General features: G+C 44.2%; 1 protein-coding gene across 1 annotated transcript in view; it reads right to left on the bottom strand.

The window, feature by feature from the left end:
• The window catches only part of CDH8 (cadherin 8), a 455,531-nt gene that overhangs the window by 230,931 nt on the left and 209,194 nt on the right, over positions 1–15,406 (bottom strand). The window lies entirely within an intron of this gene.

Genomic DNA, 15,406 nt, shown 5'->3' with positions numbered 1-15,406 from the left:
ATAGGTGTACAACTTGAATTATACTTTGATTGAGATTTAGGATGAGCCTGTAGGCATTCTACTGAATCTGATACTTTGAACTCGAAAACATGTATTCACTCTGAGGTGTTCTTCTGATACTTCAAGCCAGAAGGCATACTTTGCCTGTTTGAACCCCACAAAGGTGTCTCTCTCTGTTGGTTTACTACTGGAAGATGAGGTAGTGACATAAAATAACAGTACAGGAGTGCTTGAGGCTCTAAGGTGGTATGAACTCATTTCTAAGGGGTGAAGTGGACAGCGATGGTAGCGGAGAACATTGAGAAAAGCAAAAATGATGCCACTTGGGATGTGGGAAGTAAGACAGTGGAGCTATGCAGGGATGAACCACCCCAGGCCTGCCCCGTGAACCACTCACCAGACCTCCGCCACTTACCCGCCCCGGTTCGGCTCCCTGGTTGAGCCAGTGGGTTGTCTGCAGGTGCTTGGTGAGCGGCACATGGCCACCCGACTCCTCAGCGACGTGCCATTTTGCGTAAAAACGGTGGCTCGTTGTTTTATGTAAAAGACATTTTACATAAACGGCAGCCATAAATTGGCCATTTACACAAGATTACGGGTCTATTCTACGCAAAATGGCAGCTTGCTGAGGAGTTGGGCAGCCACAGACTGCCAGCCAACGTGACCAGAAAACTGAACATGGCAGATAACTGGCAGTGGTCCGTGGACAGGAGTCCAGGAGGCCAAGTGGGTGGGAGTCCAACAGACTCCACCTCCCACTCAGTCTCCTGTGACATCCTTAATTGGAGCAGGTGGAGCCAGGCAGGAGGTGGAGCCAGGCAGGAGGTGGAGCCAGGCAGGAGGTGGAGCCAGGCAGGAGGTGGAGCCAGGCAGGAGGTGGAGCCAGGCAGGAGGTGGAGCCAGGCAGGAGGTGGAGCCAGGCAGGAGGTGGTGGTTGGAAGAATTGCTGAGCAAGAGGCTCCTGCTGGATAGTGCCCAATGCCACTACAAAGGGAGGCACCAGTCCAAATGTCACCTGATGGCAGATTCACCTTAGCTGTGAGGCTGCCACCTGCCAGCTCTACTGCCACTGCAAATGGAGTTTGTGTGTAGAAGTCAGCAGCAGGACTCTTCAGCACACCTGAAGCTCTTTCTGCAGGCTCCAGGAAAATGTGTGCATGTCCGCAGCCATGTGAGAAGGCCACCATGACTCTAGCATGAAATGGCATGCTCTGTGGCTGGAGGAGGTGAAGGAGGCTCAGGAGAAGAGGCAGGGGCCACCCACCCATACTGCATGAGAGAAGTTTCATCACCAATATATCTAGTAGTCAATTCATTAAGATTTTAAGGAGAAGAATGTGAAACACAGAACGAAAGACTGATTCCCCTTCCCCCCAGGGAAATGTTGTGTTGGATTGAACTGCCTGCCTCCCACAACTATAAGAAAAAAAGGACCCACAAACCAGAAAATACAGAGGGGGTCATGCACACAACCAGGAGATACAAGAGTGAAAGTTGGATTTACTCTTGCTCAGGGAATAAGTAAATCCATTGCATTGGAATTTTAAAAAAGGAAATAATATGAGAAAAGCTGGTCGGAACAATATGTCATATCTTATACCAAACAAATAGCAAAGGGAATCCAACACTTTTGTTTCCAAATACATAACTTGGAATTTTGGAAAGACAGACCCAGGAGAACAGGAATTTAAGGCGAAAAGAAACAAATAAACAAAACACTAGTAATATAGATATTTTGGGGTGCAATTGTATGCATGTTTAGACAGGAAAAAAAATGTCCTACAACTCCCATCGTCCTCCAGCCAGCATGTAGGATTTTTTTCTCTCTGTCTAAACATGCATAGGATTGAACCTTTAATTATTAATGAAGGAACAGTGGTCTACTGCACTGAATCACGAGGTGAAGCACTTCAGTTTCAAAATTCATAACTGGGGGAATTTCATAAACACATACCCAAGAGAACTGGAAATCTACTGGAAAATGAAATAATTATATTGTAATTAATTATATTATAGAAGAATGGTGATCAAAATCAAAATCAATCATATACTGAACGTTGGAGTTGAAGCAAAAGGTAATCGAACAACAATGAAGATCAAAATCCAATTTGGGGGGTCGGGGGGGAAATACAGTAAGGGTACACATGTAATCCCTCCAACTCACACTAGAGAACTTGCTTGAGAACTTAATTGAAATTATTATCATTATTATTATTATTATTATTATTATTCCTAACTAGGGGAGGGAGAATTGGATTCGCTAGCTAATTAGACACTAGGAGAAACACATACACACAACACGGAGAAATGCAAGTGGTTGCAAGAAAACGTATGACAGAACTATTAGGAGGGCAATGGTATACACGTTTAGAGAAAGAAGGAAAAATCTTCTACAACTCACAGCATGCCACGGCCGGCCATACTGAATGCCGGGAGTTGTAGGACTTCTTTCTGTTTAAACATGCATAAGGTTTCACCCTGAATTGTAAAAGGTTTTTAAATGAAATATGAACAAACAAAAGTTGAAGCCAAGCCTCAAGCCAGAAGCAAGCCACCTAACCCAATAATAACTGACTAACTAACTATCCAAGTTCCTTCCAGACACAGTAAACTGCTCTGCCAGTGTGCCCAGTAGACTGAGAAAGGCAGAAGGCCCAGAGATTTTTTAATGAAAGACAATTGCTGCTACAAAACACATTGATTAGAGCCACTAGTAAAACGTGCCCGAGGATTAGAAGGTGGCCATGTCAGTAACCCAACCACACTCCCTCCTCCCCTCTCGCCCACCCCCTGCAGTGTTAAGAGCACCACAACTAAAATACGGTTTTTTATTTATTATTGCATTTATATCCCGCCTTCTTTCCTCTTGCAAGGAACCCAAGGCAGCTTACATTACCCTCCTCCTCTCCGTTGTATCCTCACAACAACAACCCTGTGAGGTAGGTTGGGCTGAGAGTCTGTGACTGGCCCAAAGTCACCCAGTGAGCTTCCATAGCCAAGTGGGGACTAGAACCCGGATCTCCCGGCTCCCAGTCTGTCATTCTCACCACTACACTACACTGGCTGGTTTTGTATTTATTTTGGGAAACATGGAGTCTGCACAAGTGCACATGCATCCGAAACATCAGTCTGTGATAAAGCCTTCCTCAAGGTTGGGATCCGATACTCTTGGCTTGATAGGGAACCTCGTTTCAGCTTGGGAAACAACAGAACTGGACTGAAGCTGCCCACTTCTGCTCATCGTTCATGGTTCTGATGCACACCCCTACTAGTTTTATTTTTACCAGCATAAACTGAACTTACTTGGAAGTAAGCCCTATTAAACTGAGCAGGATTTACTTGCAAGTAAACACGTTTAGCCTTATGCTGCAAGTTTGTTAATTTACACTGTTTTATATTCCACATTTCAATTGCCATTAGAATACCGGGAGGTTTTCTTTCTCTTCTCTCCCCCCTCCCGCCCAACTGCCCATTTCAGAATTATTTCTAGTCATGATCATTTTAATTGTTGTTTCCCGTACATTCTCCAGTACTATCATATCCTGTTCAAGATGGGGTTTCCAAAACAGCATGAAATATTCTAAACAGAAACACATGCATTGCTGGTGCTAGATTAGAAGCCAGCGATCGTAACTGCGATCTAATCACATCTCTGCAAAGCTCCACAGCAAGCGAACTTGCAAGCAAAGCCTTAGAAGACACCACTTTAAATATACTAATGGCAGAATTAGAATGCAGCCCATCCACCATGGGTCATGAGAAGCTTGGACTGAAACAGGCATTATTGTGAATAATTTGGTACAAGGAGATTAAAGAGTTATTAGTTCAGGAGATGAATCAAATCAAAAATAAAAATAAACATTCATCGCAAATTTCCATAGGAAAAGAAATGGGGAAACGCTTCTTTAAAAGTTTGTAAAGCTATTGTTCTAACAAGCTGAGCCAAGGCTGAGCCTCAGACTTTGCTTTCATTTCTCATTTCCAAAATGGAAAGTAATGGATGGTAGCTCAGTTTTTTTGCACATGCAGAAACTCTCAGGTTCAGTAGCTGACATACTCAGTTAAAAGGATCAGTTGATGGGAAAGCATCCTCTCTGTATTTCTGAGCATGCTCATCCCCCCCACACACACACACACCTTCATTTAAAGGGATACAGCTTTCCAGGTAAAACCTTACATTTCTTATATAAATTAAGATCTACCTACAACTCCAGAAATCTTCATTTTTCTGTATCTCACTGTGCATTCCACCTGCAGATTAGTATAATCTCAATGAGTGCAGCAGTTTGTTTTAGCAAACTCATATGAAATGCAAATAAGTCAAATACAACTGATTTTTTTCCTGTTGTTATCCCATGTCTGTATTGCTGAACAAGGTGTTGCTTCAGATTATGTGCCATTATGATAACTGTAATGGTAATAATGACTGTTGCAATTTAGTAACTTTCCACACACAAGCTGAAAAAAATGAGAACTATTTCTGAGCGACTTCTAGCGACCAACCACAGGGGGAGAAACCTACAGAGGCGACTTGAAGACAGTGAGTTATTAGAAAAGAAACATTTGCATGACTTTATAAATAATTAGACGGCCAACTTATCAAGAACAGGCATAGGAAAAATTAAGTTATAGCCTCATATGAAACTGGCAGGCAATATTGTGATTTATAGAGGTTATAATGATTAGGGCCAGTGTAGGATACATCACTAATTTGTTGTCATTGCATAGTAAATTTATCCTGTCTGACAAGCTGTCTAATTTTTTTCAGGAATACACACACACACACACACACACACTATATATATTGTTTGTCTTTTGCTTTCTGATTAATGAAACAACTGCAGTGCTAAAACACATCGGTGTTTGCGAGCCTACAGACAGGATCAAGAGTTTTCTTCCATAGTGAAAATACTCATTTTTTAAAAAAACTTAAGCAACTGTGAGAGGAGATGAGAGTCAGGACTGAGCCTAGGCCGTCTGGTTTGATTTCAGACACTGATTCAGATACGCAGCTAGAATGAGGATGTCAGAGAATTCCGCCACGGATCTCGGTGAGGCCGAATGCCAGTGCATTTGGCCCCCCGAACTCCATGGCAGAATGGCCTGCCCCCCCTGCCCCCCCACGGATCCCCCCTGAGACGAGACTCACCTGGGGCGGATCTTCTGGGCGGCAGCAGCTCCAGCGGCGGCTCCGGCAGCGGCAGCTTCGGCAGCGGCGGCGGCCAATCTTCCGACCGGCTGCCACCACCACCATTTCCAGGCTTGTGTGTAAAAAACAAAAAAAAGCTGTGATAGGCTACATAACGTAGCCTATCATGGCTAGGTTTAAAAAAAAAAAAGACAAAAAAGACGTGATAGGCTACATAAATCTTTACGTAGAGTATCATGGTTGGGCGGGTTTAAAAAAAAAAACGCGTACGCAAATGGCGGAGGCTCTGGCTGCCGCCATTTGCGTTCCTTCTTTTTACCGTCTTGATCTACGTAAATATTTACATAGACTATGATGGCAAAAATAAAGGGGAACGCAAATAGCGTAGCGGGCGCTATTTGCGTCCCCTTTTGATTCGCCGTTTTAGCCTACGTAAAGATTTACGTAGGCTAAAACGGTGAATGAAAAAGGGACGCAAATAGTGCCCACTACGCTATTTGCGTTCCCCTTTATTTTCGCCGTCATAGTCTACGTAAATATTTACGTAGATTAAGACAGCCAAAAAGAAGGAACGCAAATGGCAGTGGCCATAGCCGCCGCCATTTGCGTACACGGTTGGTTGTTGTTGTTGTTGTTGTTTTTACCCAGAGCCCTCCGTGTCTGGAAATCCAGCTGCGGATGGCTCTGGCCTGTCTGGGCCGAGCTTGGCCAGGTGCTCTGCGCAGCTGCCATGGAGCACAGCCGGCCATTCGAGGATTCTGGGCGGAGGAATGGAGCACCTCCCCCCCCGGCCAGGATTCCGGGGGGAAGGACGGAACGCTTCCCCCCACCATCAACATAATCCGTGAAAGGTAAGTCACTTTCGTACATCCCTAAGCTAGAAGAAGCCCAGCAGAGAAACTGTGTAGGGGAGGAAATTCCCCAAGACTCTCAGGAGTCAGCAAAGAACCTTCCCAGGGGCTTATCAAGGAGGAGGGCTAGGCTCAGAGACCATCTCCCCCTGCCCCCACCGCCAGCTATGGTAACCCAGTCCCTGCCAGAGGGAAAGGGAGCATCAGAATTAACAGGTGCCAGAGCCCGCCACAGAATTAAGTGGGCAGAGCTGAGGGGAGGTGGGAGGCATCCCACCTCACTGACTGTCTATCAGAAGCTGGGCCAGGAGGAACCTCCCTGAAGGGGAGGAGCCCAGAAAGACCTGGCCAAGCATGGCAGGAAACCCATCCATTTTAGCTCAGAGGCAATTGCCCTGCTTTCAGTAGCTCCCTTATCAAAAGATTTATTTTTATAATTAGTGCTAGAGAACAGCTCTTAGTTTTTGAAGTTGCTTCAGAGGTGAAGAGGTGCTATTAGCTGAATAAAGAGTTTGCAGATTGCACCGTGAGGAGTCTTGGTTGCCTCATTACCCAGCAGGAGGGCTTAGAAACCCTGACAATGAGCTTCCTCTTGTGGGGGTTCAGGGGGCATCTCCAATGTGCGGAGACTCCCAGTGGGGCCTAGGGATGTTCAGATTGTATTTAATCTGTTCCATATGAGTTCCATGAATTGGGTGGAGTTTTGAGGTCTGTCATTCGCAAACTCACAAATTCGGATTGTTCCTGGCTCAGAAAAATGCATAAATAAATTTGCAGCAACTTACGGAAGTATTTATGTAACAATTTACAGAATTTATCTTTGTGAATCATGTAACGTTTGCCATCTGCCGTGCAGTTTTGCCTGCAAATTTATTTACGTAAATTTTGGATATACTTATTTAAAGCCACATGTCCACAGAATTTGCCTGATGGACAGATGCTGGTCTGACACACACTTTGCAGACCAGATTACAAGATATCTGGACTCATTTCCTTTCCTTTTGTTTCAGATTTCTCTGACATCCTTAGTGGGGTCCCTTTTAGGTGGAGCAAGAAGGCGGAGGAAATGGGTACAAATAGCCGAAAGTCACAGGGAAAAGCAACAACTCTAAAGTAGAACCTCTCCCCATCAGCCATCCCAGGAGAGAGGCACTCCTGCTACATCAGCCCAAGGTAACTCCCTTAGGGATGTATGAGAAATACATTTCAGTTCCTTATTTTGGTAAGATTTATCGAGTTTGCACCTTTCAGGCTCGGTTTGCAGACTGGGACACAATCTGCACTCAAAGTCCATGCATTTCCGAGCTTGCTATATGATTCGTGGAACCCCCCCCCCTGTCTTCGATATCACGTGTGCATTTGAAAAATGTGCATGCAAAAATGCATACTTCTGAAAAATATCCACAAACCTGTTTTAATCAATGGGAGAAGAATGTGTACATCTCAAAGATGTGCACAACTGATGCATACATTTGCAAAAATATGTACAAAAATACACACAGTTTTTGATGTGGAAAGAAGAAGAAAACCCACAATCTGATATGGACTCAAGTCAGAACAAGCTTTGACATGGAATTCAGAGAACATTGGGGAGCTTAGGTTTTGCTGATTCACACATCCCTTGACCTGGAGGAAGCCTTACAAGTGAACACCTTCTCAGAAGTAAGAACTTAGTTGTGAGGAAGGTAGCCATTAAATGGGCATGACTGGAGAGAGCTGCATATAACAGGCAAGGGAGTGAGGCCCAGGAGGAAGGAGGTCTGTGGATAACATGTTTAGAGGAGGAGACAACAGGAGGAGAAACTGGAAAACAACCCTTACGTTCGGGCAAGGCAAGGCCAAAAGGGCTTGAAGTTTGCCTCTTCTTCATACCACTTTTGAGGACCTGTCTACGCCAGTCCATTCCACCACACTTCCAAGACACAAAATCCATGTTGGGGATATGCAAATAAGAGCCACCTTGGTTTTCAGTGGCTGGGCTGGGTCATGAGTTTAGGAAAGTAGTGATGTGGTCTTTCTGGAAAACATTGAATTGAACATTATCCAAGAAAATGTTCCAATTCAGTACTGAAGATGTTCCGGTTCAAATGACCTTATGAAAATTAGGCTGAGAAGGGCAGTGGAGGAAGTCTCCAGGGCCACCTCACAATGCCTCACTTTCAGGAAGAACCCCTCAACGTACAGCATTAAGGCCTGAGCAGCTCTCCGGAGAGGCTGCCTGTCCCATCTCTTGTTCTGAGGAGACTCTAAGGGTAAGAGATCAGGCAGGCAGAAGCGTGCCAGCATGCCAGCCTGATCTCTCACTCTGGTAAAGTATTAGACTCTACCAGAGCCCTGCTGGCCACACTCCCACTGTGGTATGTGCTGCGGCAGCAGTGCCTGCGGGGACCTCCCAGTGGGGTTGGAGGGGAGCACAAACTGCTGCCCTCCTGATCTTCAGCCTGTACAAAGGGATTCACCATGCTCCATGGGAGCCCCCCCCCCCGCTGCAGTTGCCACAGGACCCCCCTTCCATGTGTGTGTGTGTGTGTGTGTGTGTGTGTGTTTGTTGCATGCAGGCATGTTTTCCTGGGCAAGTTTAAGGTGGTTTCCCATCTGGGAAAAGTATACCTTTGAAACCTTGCAGGGAATTGTCACACTATATGAAAACGGATTGGAAATGGAAATGAGGACTGCTCCTTTTCTGCATGAGCCCATGAATTGTCCCCTGGAGAGTCTGCACACCTGCCACAGAGGAAAGAGAAAGTGTGATATGTGAGAAGGAGGAGTGGTATGATATATACACAAGCAATTTATTGATGTTGATGATGACGACGACGACAATGATGATGACGGTCTGACAGTCGAACAGGTGACTTTTGAAAAAAATTGTGTTATTTATCAGTTTGCATGTGATTACATATATCAGTGTAGTTAGGGTGTTGGGCTGGGACTCTGGAGATCCAGGTTCTAGTCCCCACTCAGCCATGAAGCTCACTGGGTGACTTTGGGCTAGTCACTGACTCTCAGCCTAACCTACCTCAGAGGGTTGTTGTGAGGATAAAATGGAGAGGTGGAGGACCATGTAAGCCACCTTTAGTTCCTTGCAAGAGAAAAAAGGGTGGGATATAAGTGTGTGTGTGTGTTACACACACACACACACACACACTTATATCCCACCCTTTTTTCTCTTGCCCTCTCTCTCTCTCTCTCTCTCTCTCTATATATATATATATATTCCTCTTGCCCTATACACACACACACACACACACACACACACATATATATATATATATATATATATATATATATATATCCCAATTAGCATATCTGGTTCTTTTACAGATACCTGCTATGCTTTAGGGAATTTTTAAAAATTATTTACATCCCTCCTTAGCCTTCAATGAGCTCAAAACACTGTTCTTGGCGTTCCCCCCTTTTCTTCTTCTACTCACAATAACCATGTGAGGAATGTTAGGCTGAGAGGTAATGATTAGCCCAAGGTCACCCAATGAGCTTCATGGCTGGGCAGGGCTTTAAACCCACATTCCTAAATCAACATTCTAACCTCTATAACACACTGGCTCTCAAACCCTTGCTGGAGAGTTGTATTTATTTGATTTGAACCTCACCATTCTACCAAGAAAAATGGCATTCAAGGTGGCTTACATTTATACAATTTTTTTATACTGTCAGCTTTCTCTAGCCTAATTCTTTCCCTCATCCTTGACCTCCCCCTGCTTTTTCCTCTGATTATGAGTATTATGACTATTAATTATTACCTTAAAAAAGAAGATGACTCAAGGCAACTTTCAAATTCACAAAGCAAAACATACATAAATATAAAACAATTTAAAACAGCTAAAAACAATTATCAATAAGACACCACGGCCCATATAAGCAACTAAAACATCAGTGAAAACCATAAACAATTCAACGGATGCATTAAGGAGCCCATTATATGCCATCAAATGCCTGGGAGTAGAGGAACATCTTAATCTGGTGCTGAAAAATATGACAATGTTTTGTCAAGCAGACTTTGCCTGGGAGAACACAAAATGACAGTGAAGGGTGTTTGTTCATTTGTTTTTAAACTGTATATTTATTAACTTTGAAAATTTATTCCCCCCCCCCTTGTTTCTGTCCTGCTGCTCTCTCATTTGCCTTCTCCTTCTGGACCCAACGAGAGAGAGAGAGAGAGAGAGAGAGGCAGAGGCAGAGGCAGAGGCAGAGGCAGAGGCAAAGAGAGCACACAGCAAAGTAAGGGAAGGCAGCCTGAAATTCTCACTCTGGTCCCTGCTCTCATGTTCAGAGAACAGAAGTGAATAGCAAGGAGGAGGAGGAGCAGAAGCTGGGCCAGGAGGCTCTGAAGGTTGAGAATCCCCCCACCCCAGCAGGGGTGTGTTCCTTGGCAGTTGCTCAGCAATGCCTACCCTGGCCTGGCTCCAGCCCTGTGACAAGTGCTGTGAAGGGGTGGTATGGATTAGGGGTGGACGAAAGTCCCTTACCTGTTGTCGAAGGCCGTTTGCGGTGGGGGGGAGGCGCTTCGCTGCTCCCCCCGCGAAGTTCAGGCCGGGGGGGGAGGCTTCCCGCCTCGTCCTGGCCGAAATTCAGGCCGGGGGGGAGGCTTCCCGCCTCGCCCTGGCTGAAATTTAGGCCAGGGAGGAGGCTTCCCGCCTCGCCAGGCCGTGAACGCGAAAGTTTAAAAAAAAAAAAAAACGCCCCCTGATAGGCTACGTGACGATTCACGTAGCCTATCATGGCTAGATCTGCAAAGTCAGCCATGATAGGCTATGTCAATTGTCATGTAGCCTATCATGGGTGACTTAAAAAAAAAAAAAGCGCGTACGCTAATGGCGGCCCCCATAGGGAGCCGCCATTCGCGTTCCTTATTTAGTCGCTGTAGTCTACGTAAATGTTTACGTAGACTACGGCGAAAATAAGGGCAACACAAATAGCATTGCCCTTATTTTCACCATAGTCTATGTAAACATTTACATAGCCCCGCTCGAACACCCGCCGAACCGCCGGCCGGACCAGCCACCGGGAGGGACATTCGGTGAAGGTAAGTCCCGTCCCGGGGGGGGGGTGCGGGGGGCGGGGGGGGTTCGGAGGATTTCTCCCCGAAACTTGTTCGGGGGGCTGAACATGTTGGCGCTCAGCCCCCCGAAGTTTCGGGGAGAAATTCTCCGCCATCCCTAGTATGGATAGAGGTCAAGAGGCAGAAGTAAAAAGGTAACCAGTCACATCCCACACCATATTCAAGTGAAAAAGTATAAAACTAAAGGGAAGGTCCGGGTTATGGTCATTCCTCCCAGGAATACTCCTCTACCAGCATAAAGCTGCTGGTAATGCACGATCTGTGTTCTTCTAAGCTTGTAAGTTGTGTCTTCATTCCTTTGTTAACAAGTGCCATCGATTGTATGATCTTCATTCTGTAATGGTCATGACTTTGCTTTTTATCACAGTAAAAAATGATAAATTGCAGCCGACAGTGATGGTGCATTTTTGGTTTCAACTAGGGTTGTGCGACACTGGGGATTCTGTTCTATTTGAGCCTGGGATTCCACAGTGTTTCAGTGCTGGTAATTGTAGCTGATCATAGAGGATTTTTTCTCACAATTTTGGAATGTTTTGCACATTTTTTTCGGGTCCCACCATTTGCACAAACAATAGTTTGTGTGAATTAATTTTGGGGGGAGGTGGACCCCTGGTCTTTCACAGGTGCGCAAGAGTGCAGATTCAGCTGTCCAATATGTGTGGTCTTGCCTTGTCAATTTCCTAGTATGTTTAGCTATCTGAGGGAACACTAAACTGGATAGGGGAATTGGTGCCAATTTAAAGGCTGGGAAGTAAACCAAGGGGAGATTTGCACAACAGCAGTAACTGCTGTGAGAAGGAGAGCAAAAAAGCAGTGGGAGCCAACTCCCCTTTCTGGACTTGCTGGAGACCCAGGGAAGTGTTGAACAGGAAGAGGGCACTGATAAGTGTCAGTGCAAACCGTACTAGCAAGATGATTACATTGCCAAGAGGAAGATGTTGTCCTCCCCCCCGTCCCGCCCCGCTATGGTGCACTAATTTAATTTGTATTTACATTTTTCTTTTCTTTTCCAGTGCTTCTGAATTGTGAAAATGGGTTCTTCCTTTGTCTTACTATCCCCTCCACCAGGCCCTTTGCAACTGTGTGCAAATTAGTCTCATCGTGTAAATTTCTTTGTATGTTACCAACTCCAGTTCAGTGCTCCTGTTGTTGACAGCTGAAAACATACAAGGAAATTGACAAGATGGACAGATGAATCTACACATAGTGAACAGCTGAATCTGCACTCTTACGCACTTGCAAATGATCAGGGAAGTTATAGATATAAATAATATGACCCCATTGGCACAAATGTTGATCCACACTTAAAAATATAATAAAATAAAATTTGTGTAAATTGCTGCCAATTAAAAACAGAACAAAACATAGAATTGTGTATTGCATCAACTCACTACAGATTGAGTCAATGCCAGTGGCAGGAATCAGAATCCACCAGGGGATTTTGCCAGAATCCAAACTGGCAAAATCCATTGAGTTTTCACACCCCAGAGTTCTCATATATCCTTAGTTTTAACAACTGTGCTTTGTAGGCCCAAGAACAGCTGGTAATCAAGAACCTAGTTTTCTCCTGTGGAGTGGTGTTGTAAGACACATGTAAAGCAAGATCTGGCTTCAGTACAGCTATAAATTTAATATGAAGCTGCCTTATAGAAAATCATACTGTCGCTCCATCTAGCACAGCATTGTCTATATGGACTAGCAGTGGCTGTCTGGGACTTTGCAAAGGGATTTCCCCCTCTAGCACTACCTAGAGATGCTCGCAATTGAACCTGGGACCTCCTGCATGCAAAGCATGTGCTTTATTACTGGGACTATGCCTCCTGCCCAATGTCAGGCATGTCTGCACTTATTCTGTCTGCTATTATAAACAGTAATACCATTCAACTGCAAAACCATTGAGTTCCCAGAGATGCACTAAGAAACCTATATCATTTACATGTTTTATGCATGCCAACTTCTGCAAGGTTTAATTTAGAATGCCACAAACTGCTGGAAACTGTCTGTAGCTATGTTTGATCTATTACTCTTGGCTTTCCAACAACTCCACATAAAACCTCCATAAAAGTGTCTATGGTGCATACAAGATATTATCATACCTACTTCTTGCAAATGCTCGAGCTTATCAAGAAATATGGTGGCATGTTTCTTTCATCAAGCTGTGTTTTTTTTAAGTGCTTTTGCTCTAAAGCAGGTGGCTTCTTGAGTAATCCATTGCACACTGCTTTAATCTAAGGGTTTTATATTCCTTTATAGCTATAGGCAGACTGAATTCTACACCACAAAATTGTCTTCTGAAGTAGATCCATTTGCATCATTTATGTTATGTTGGAGGCTTTTTTAGACAGAGTTTCTGCTAAAACATTAAGGTGATCCAGATTTGGAAATAGTTCTGGTAACAATGCATGTGCAACTCACTGAAGTAATTGAGGATGCATATGTCCATCCATATTGCAATGAAGACAGCGTTGTGTAACCAATTCCATGCCATTTTGTTTGAATGGGGAGTGAGGTGGCGTCAGATGTGACAGTCCTTAAAAATGGTTTGGAAACTTCAGCTGATTCAGAGTACAATGGCCCATGTCCATTTCAGTTTCACCTGTATTTATTCATAAGCCCATTCTGTCCCTTTCCTCATCAAAGTTCTAAACCTGTAACAAATTAGTTGAGTGCATCACTTAAGCTGCTGTATAAAACCCTAAACAGTCCAAATCCAGAGTGCCTGAAGGAATTTTGCTCAGGTCCACAACATAAGCTGTGTTCTCAGGATGGAATGTGCCCATTGTTCTATAATAAAATGATTAAAGGGGCACAGAGGTGCCTTTTTAGTTAGTGCGAGTTGCAAAAAGAAAGAAAATTAGTTCCACCATTATAAGCCTCACAGTTCTATTGCTTATAAAAATGGTATGTGTTGTGCTAATAACTTGAAACTTGGCATCTATGATCTGCCTGAAGACGTCTACAATTGTGCAAATTGTGCAAAAATTCAAACTGATCCAATAAAAATTGTCACAGGTACAGCAAGTTACAAACTGCTAAAAATTGACACATTGATCCTTTTACCCCAATCTGTGGCACAGCATAGCATATATTTCTTTCAAACGTTAATGAAAACTACTGATGCACTTTATTCAGGCTTGTTGAGGAGATGTCACCAAACCAATGAAAGGCACGCTATGAGCAGAGGTTCAAAAGTTATTAAGGTTTTTCTGCCCCATTAAAGCTGATGGCAGCAACGGCTGTCAACTGCTGGCAAAGTTATGTCATGCATGCTCACTTTCATTTTGAAGCTCAAATGCTGCCAGTACTCCAGTGTCTTCAGAGTAATTATGTGTTACACAAAAAAATGTAGTGGACTCTATGTGTAATGTGTATTCCTTTAGTTATAGGGCGTGACCTCACAATGTCAGATGGCACGTTACTACAAGGTCTGAGATCTTAGCACTGGGGGAGGGGAGAGGAAGACTTTGCCCCCTGCTGTAATCCCAGTCTGGATCAGGTGTCAGACACTTACTTTTGAGTTAAAAAAAAAAAGGAAAAAAGGAAAACAAACAATGTTCCATAGATATTGAGGATTGGGACCCATTTCTGAAGGCAAAAATACAGAGTAAGGGCCCCAATCCCTGCTGTTGTTCCTTTCTGAGTAGCAGGAAAAGTATGTGCATGGATCATGTCTCACACTACAAGTATTCACACATTACACTGAACATGTATTCACACCCTATATGCCCATTAATAATTAAAATGTGGGAGTCTAGCCCTATTCAATCATTCTTATTTGTAAGGGTGAGGAGGGAGAATAGGTACAAATTTGGACCTTAGTGTGCGTGGGGGTTGGAAGACTTTAACACTTTGGCCCCTGTTCTGGATCCAGTCTGGATCAGGCCCCAAACACCTACAATTTACATTACCAAAAGATATCAAATTTGTAATGAAAATTGTAGGCAAATGGTGAAAGTTCCCTGCCACCACCACCCCTCTCTAAGATCCTGATCCGTGGGTCCCCGGCACTTAATTTTAAGTAAAACAAACAAACAAACAAAAAACAGGAACATGAGCCTTTGCTTTTATGTGAGAAGTTTCTGTGTAAACCATAGCAAAACCTTACTGACGGATTTAGGTTTGTTTGTTTTTAACACCTCTACAACACCATTGAGAGTGGCTGGTTAACAAAGCTTCAACAAATTCTGAATTAATTCCACACTGCCAGCCACTGTGGTGTAGTGGTTACAGTTACAGCTGTGCACAAATGGCCTCTTGAAATTCTCCACCTTGCTTGTGGCTAGGGATGTACGGATTCCCCACCTTCCGATGTGGTGGGGAATATGC

The sequence above is a fragment of the Heloderma suspectum genome, chromosome 8 (assembly GCF_057233095.1).
Source record: "Heloderma suspectum isolate Gila_16-S chromosome 8, 16-S_ref, whole genome shotgun sequence".
Lineage (NCBI taxonomy): Eukaryota > Metazoa > Chordata > Lepidosauria > Squamata > Helodermatidae > Heloderma > Heloderma suspectum.
This window is presented reverse-complemented; position numbering and strand designations above follow the sequence as displayed.